This window comes from Nyctereutes procyonoides, unplaced genomic scaffold, assembly GCF_905146905.1.
Source record: "Nyctereutes procyonoides isolate TBG_1078 unplaced genomic scaffold, NYPRO_anot_genome, whole genome shotgun sequence".
NCBI classification, from domain to species: Eukaryota; Metazoa; Chordata; class Mammalia; order Carnivora; family Canidae; genus Nyctereutes; species Nyctereutes procyonoides.
Genome location: NW_026575020.1, coordinates 58,508,270 through 58,513,685, shown reverse-complemented (window position 1 = coordinate 58,513,685; position 5,416 = coordinate 58,508,270). Strand labels below are relative to the sequence as shown.

General features: G+C 60.7%; 1 long non-coding RNA gene across 1 annotated transcript; it reads left to right on the top strand.

Annotated features, from left to right (window-relative positions):
• The first annotated feature begins 1,079 nt into the window (after window positions 1–1,079).
• On the top strand, window positions 1,080–4,817 carry LOC129506369 (uncharacterized). Its single transcript, XR_008663757.1, has 3 exons — window positions 1,080–1,797; window positions 2,756–2,893; window positions 4,740–4,817. It is a non-coding gene; the product is annotated as an uncharacterized LOC129506369 (long non-coding RNA).
• The last annotated feature ends 599 nt before the right edge of the window (window positions 4,818–5,416 follow it).

Here is a 5,416-nt window from a genome sequence, read left to right as displayed (position 1 = left end):
CTGCTGGGGGAGTGTGGAAGTCCTGAGCCCGCCCTCTCCATTTCCACGGTGACAAGTGGCAAATGTGGGTCTAACGGTCTCCCTCGATGCCCGGTCCATGCCCTTTGGGAAGGAAAGCAGTGGTGTCGCTGACACACTATTGACTTTTGGGGGGCGCTGAATGGAGAGCAGCCTGATTATGTTGTTAAGCTGCCTTCAGGAGGGAGGGGAGCACAGAGTTTGAGCAGATGACCTTTCCCAAACAGGGCCCCGGGTGTGGCCGTGCCATCCTGGGAGGCGGTCCCTGGGCACCCCCGCTGGGGCTGCATAGGGTGCTTCATCCTCGTGTCCCGGGGAGGCCTGAGCCGTTGAGCCCGGGACCGGTGTCCGGGGGGCAGTGGGAGGCCAGACTGGCCTGGGCTCGGCAGGTGTGCCGCCAGGAGGCCCCACCGTCTTTGTGACCAGGTGGGGTCCCCGCCGGGGGGAGACAGTGGCCCAAGGCTGGGGGTTCCTTCCCAAGGAGAGTCAGCCCCCCTCCGCTCCCTCTGCTGGAGCTGCGAGCAGACCCCCCACGGTGAGCGCCCTCCTGTCGCTGTGGGGGAGGCGGTCACCCCCTACCCCCCACCCCCACCCCGGCGGCTGGGACCTGCCTGGTGGTTCTCGATGACAGGGGCCTGACCCGACCTTCACGACGGCGGGATTTTATTAGTGCAACGACAATCCACTTTATCAATTGCTGCGCCTTTTATTACCACTCAGGAGCTTTATCTCAGCGGCCACCTCGCCTCCAGCTAAATGAGGATTAATATTTTAACAGGATTATGTGCTGTGGGTTAGCAGTACTCCCTGGGGACGCCGGGGCTCCCCTCCCTCATGGCCTCTCCCCTTCCCCCCAGGCCTCCCTCCTGGCGTGCAGGGAGGTGGGGTTCTGAGGTCGGGGAGCTGGGGCCACCTGGTTCCGGACTCCAGGATGGGGGGTGGGAGGGAGGGCCCTGTTTGTCCCAGGGTAGGGATGGCTCTGCACGGTGAGGTCCCCGGAGGGACCAGACTGTGTCCTGGGGTCAGTGGGCTTGACCACCACGCAGGGGGTGGGGGGAGAGAAGGGAGGAAGATGGAATGGGAGCTGGGGATGGGGAGGGGGGAGAGGGAGAGATGCCCACTTGCCCCAGTCTCTCAGCCTGAGTGACACAGCCTCTAAATTTGCTGTATCAGGCCTTCTGGGACTTTCTCCTGGAAAAATACTTCCATTCCCACCAACATTTATAAAAACGAGACTGTTCCCATCCCCCTCCTGATTCCATCATATAAGGGACAAAACCCAGGATCTCAGGTGGGGCTTCCAGGAGCTCCACACTTGCCATGTGGATCCCCCAGGCCCGTGTCCAGGGGACACCTGCATACTCCCCTTCCCATCGCCTTCCCAACTGGATGAAGGGCCGCCCCCACCTTGGGGGCTCTTCCACATGGCCCCAGGCAGAGTCGGGGCCTTTGTGATTCTTTTGCCGAACCACTTGTCACCTCTTTCGAACCACTTGGAATTTCCCCACCACTGGGAATGAATGAGAGAGGCAGGCAGGCAGGTGTTCCCTTGAGGGGCCCGGGCTGATGTTTGCACACCCGTGTTCACAGCGGTGATTCACAAGAGCTAGAACACGGAAGCAAGGCGGGTGTCCATCATCGGATGAGGGTCTGTCCATGCAGTGGGTTATCATGCAGCCTCAGACAAGAAGGACGTCCTGACACCTGCTGCAGCGCGGACGGACCTGGAGGAGGAGCCAGCCAGTCACCAGAGGACAAGCGGTGTAGGATTCCATTGAGGTGAGGTTCCTAGAGTCCTCAGGGTCACAGAGACGGAGCCTAGGATGTGGGCCGGGGATGGAGTGTTGAACGGGGACGGAGCCTCCCTTTGGGGTGGTAACAGAGTTGCACAACACCATGAATGTGAATTGCACATTAAATAAAAATAAAAAAAATAAAAATACCCTGGAATCCTGTGGCCTTTTTAAACTTTTTTTTTTATTTATTTTTATTTTTTTTTAAATTTATTTATTTATTTATTTATTTATTTATTTATTTATTTATGACAGTCACACACAGAGAGAGAGAGAGAGAGAGAGGCAGAGACACAAGCAGGCTCCATGCACCGGAAGCCCGACGTGGGATTCGATCCCGGGTCTCCAGGATCGCGCCCTGGGCCAAAGGCAGGCGCCAAACCGCTGCGCCACCCAGGGATCCCTTTTTTTTTATTTTTTAAAGATTTTATTTATTTATTCATGGGAGGCACAGAGAGGGAGGTAGAGTCACAGGCAGAGGGAGAAGCAGGCTCCCTGCGGGGACTCGATCCCAGGATCCCGGGGTCACACCCTGAGCCGAAGGCAGATGCTCAACTGCTCAGCCCCCCGGGGGCCCCCATCCTGGAGCCTTTCTGAGATGCTAAGGACGTGAAGGGGGGAATCTGCACTCGGTTGGAGAATTCTAGATTCTATCTGGTAGGTAAAGAGACAGTTCCCCCGAAAGGACGGACAACTCCGGGGAGGTCCCAGCTGGGTCAGGGGCTTCCAGACAAGGACAAGGGGTCCCCGCCCTTGGTGGAGGGCAGACACGGGAACCACCAAAATCACGGTCATAAGACGTCTACCCATCACCCTCCCATTTTACAAATGAGTAAAATACTTTTATTTTTTATTTATTTATTTTTATTTTTTGAGTAAAATACTTTTAGGAGTTTAGTGATTACTAAGAAGATCATTTTGGAAGTAATTCATTCTCATTTCAGAACTTTTGGAAAACACAGAAGAGCCTAGAGAGGAAAAGAAACACGATTTTAAAGCTCACGAGCCAAGGGGCCGTGGCCACTGAAGATGGTTTTCTTCAAACATCACGAGTGTCCGCTTCCGTGTGGATTGAGCGTGACGTCAGTGCTAGTTTTGATTCTTTCTCCCTCTTATTGCTTAGTGAGGGGTGGGCTGTTGAACGGAAATCCTCCTGCGGGAACGCGGGGTGGGACGTGGGGATTCCAGCTGGCAGGGCCCCTGCACTGAGCCCTGAGGATCGGGGACCCCCCAGGCCCTGCTGGACCTCGCTGACTCCCCGTCAGCCGCCTCCCTGCGGGACCACCCACACCCCCGAGGCCCTGAGTTTGGGTCAGTTTGGGGGTTGGGGTGTCCCAGCCCTCCTCCCCCATCATCGCTTCCCACCCAGCCGGGCTTGGGGCTGTGCCCTGGACCCCCAGCAGGCCCCAAAGGCCGCTGAGCCCTGGGGGCTGTGGGCTGATGCTCTGTGGCGGGTTCTGAGCGGAGCTGGCCGTTCTTTGGGGCCGTCACCCCGCTCGGAGCCTCCTGTCCACCTCCGTCCTCCGCCCCTGCCCTCCATCGGCTCTACTGCTGGTCTGTGCGCTCACCTTCTCCCGGCTTCCTCTTGCCCTCTGTTGGCTCTTCCCCACATCATCATTCCTCTCGTGTCACACGAGAGTGGGCTCCCGGGTCCAGAGAGTGTGAGGTCCTCTCGGGGCTGGGCTGGCTGGACGCCCAGACTCAGCATGACCCCGCCTCTGGGGCCTCCCTGGAAGATTGTGGGGGGCAGAGGGGGCCCATGGGCGGGGTGTGTGGCTCCGTCTGCGCCCTCCCTGGGCTTCTGGCCAGTGCCCCGTGGCACCTGTTGGTGTAACAAGTCACTTCCTGGGTTGGCATGAAGGAGGTTCCTCCCTTCGCCTGTCGACTGGCTCTGAGAGCCCCAGGGGGGCCAGGGTGACGCCGACCACGGGTGGGGACCTAGCTTGGCTGGGGAGCTTGGGCCGTGGCAGTCTGGGCCAGAACCTCCTGGATTAGCCCGGCCCTCCTGCCTCCCCTGGCAGCTGCGAGGTGAAGGTGGCCCCGGGCCCTGCGTTCCCACTGAGGACAGACCAGCAGGGAAGGACTTGGCCACCCAGGAAGGAGGCAGTGGGGGCCTCGGCGGGTGGCACCCGGCCCCGCAGCCAGGCCTGGCCAGACTCTCCCGTGAACACGGGCTGCCAGCCTTGGTGGCCTCAGGTGCCAGTGGGGATGCAGGTCGCCCCTCCAGTACTGCCTCTGCCCGTGCCACCGCTGCTTCACCTGGGGCTGTGGATTTGTCAGGGCCCCGTATGGGAGGAGACGGGGGAACACCCTGGTGCTCAGCCCAACACTGGGGTCGTGCTAGGCCAGGCCTGCTGTGGACAGCTGGGGGACTCTGCGGCCCACCCTGCCCCCAGCCCTGAGAATCTGCACCTGGTGAGGCCTCCTCCTCTGTCCTGCTCCCCTGCACCCCGCCCCCGGTGCCAGCAGACCCCAGCATCACAAGGGGGACAACGAGAAATGAGGGGTTCAGCATCGGGGTGCCTGTCCTTGGAGCAGGAGCTTTCATCCTGGGCAGCCGAGGCCTGGGTGGGCAGTTGCCCAGCTTCTCAGAGACTCGGCTCCTGGAGGACGAGGTCAGGCTGTGTGGGTGGGTGGGGGAGTCAGCGGATTGGGGCAGGACGGCAGAGGGGGACGGAGTGAGGGGACCGGACGGTATGCCCCTGCCTTCCACCTGACCCCCGAGGTGGCCCAGCGTCTGCCTGTATGTGTGGGGAGGGGGTGCATTCAGGCCCCCCCTTTCCTGGCCCTGCCTGGACGGGCTGGTCACCCCCTTGACAAACCCGTCTTCCCTGCAGCTAATCATGAGGGTTTTTTTCCTGAAACTTGCTTTGTCACTGGCCCCCTGGGTGTCTCGGGCATAAATCTTTGCCTCTGCTTTCTTCTCAGACCTGCAGCTGGTCCCGGCCTCTGACGGCACCGTGGCCTCCAGGAGGACTCAGGTCTGGAACCCCCCAAGCGTGTTTCTGGGGTGTGCTGGCATCGGAGGTTCCCCCTCTCGCCCTGGTGGCTGAGTGGGCGGGGGGGGGGTGGACCCTGAGGCCGTCGGGCAGCTGGGCCTGGGGCCGCGTCTGGGGCTCTCTGCAAAGTGTAGAGGGCGCCCGTCCCTCCTCCGCCCTCCCAAGCAGCTGACCACCCTGGGCGGGGGGCGGAGGGCGGAGGGCGGAGGGCCGGTGGTGGTGCTGACTTTGCCCAGTGGCCAGCGCCCGTCGAGGCCCTTCTGGACACTGGGCAATGGGAAGATGACAGATGGCATCTGGGTCCATCGGGGCCGCGGTCACAGGCTCTTACCTCAGGGGAGCTCAGAGGACCTGCTATCTCCAGAACCATCTATTTTATAGCCGTGTAGATGCTGGTTATGCCCAGATAATGAAGAAGGGACATGCCAGGGCAGATAAGGGACTACCCTTTGGCCACGCCGGGCAGATAGGGGTGGCTAACCTGTCATCGCTGGGTGCGCTCCTCCCAGCTCGTCGCCCCTACCTGGGGGAAGGGTGGTGTCCCTGTTGTGCAGTCAAGGTCCTCCGGCGGAGAAACCCCCTTGACGCAGGCCCTGCTGTCGTCAC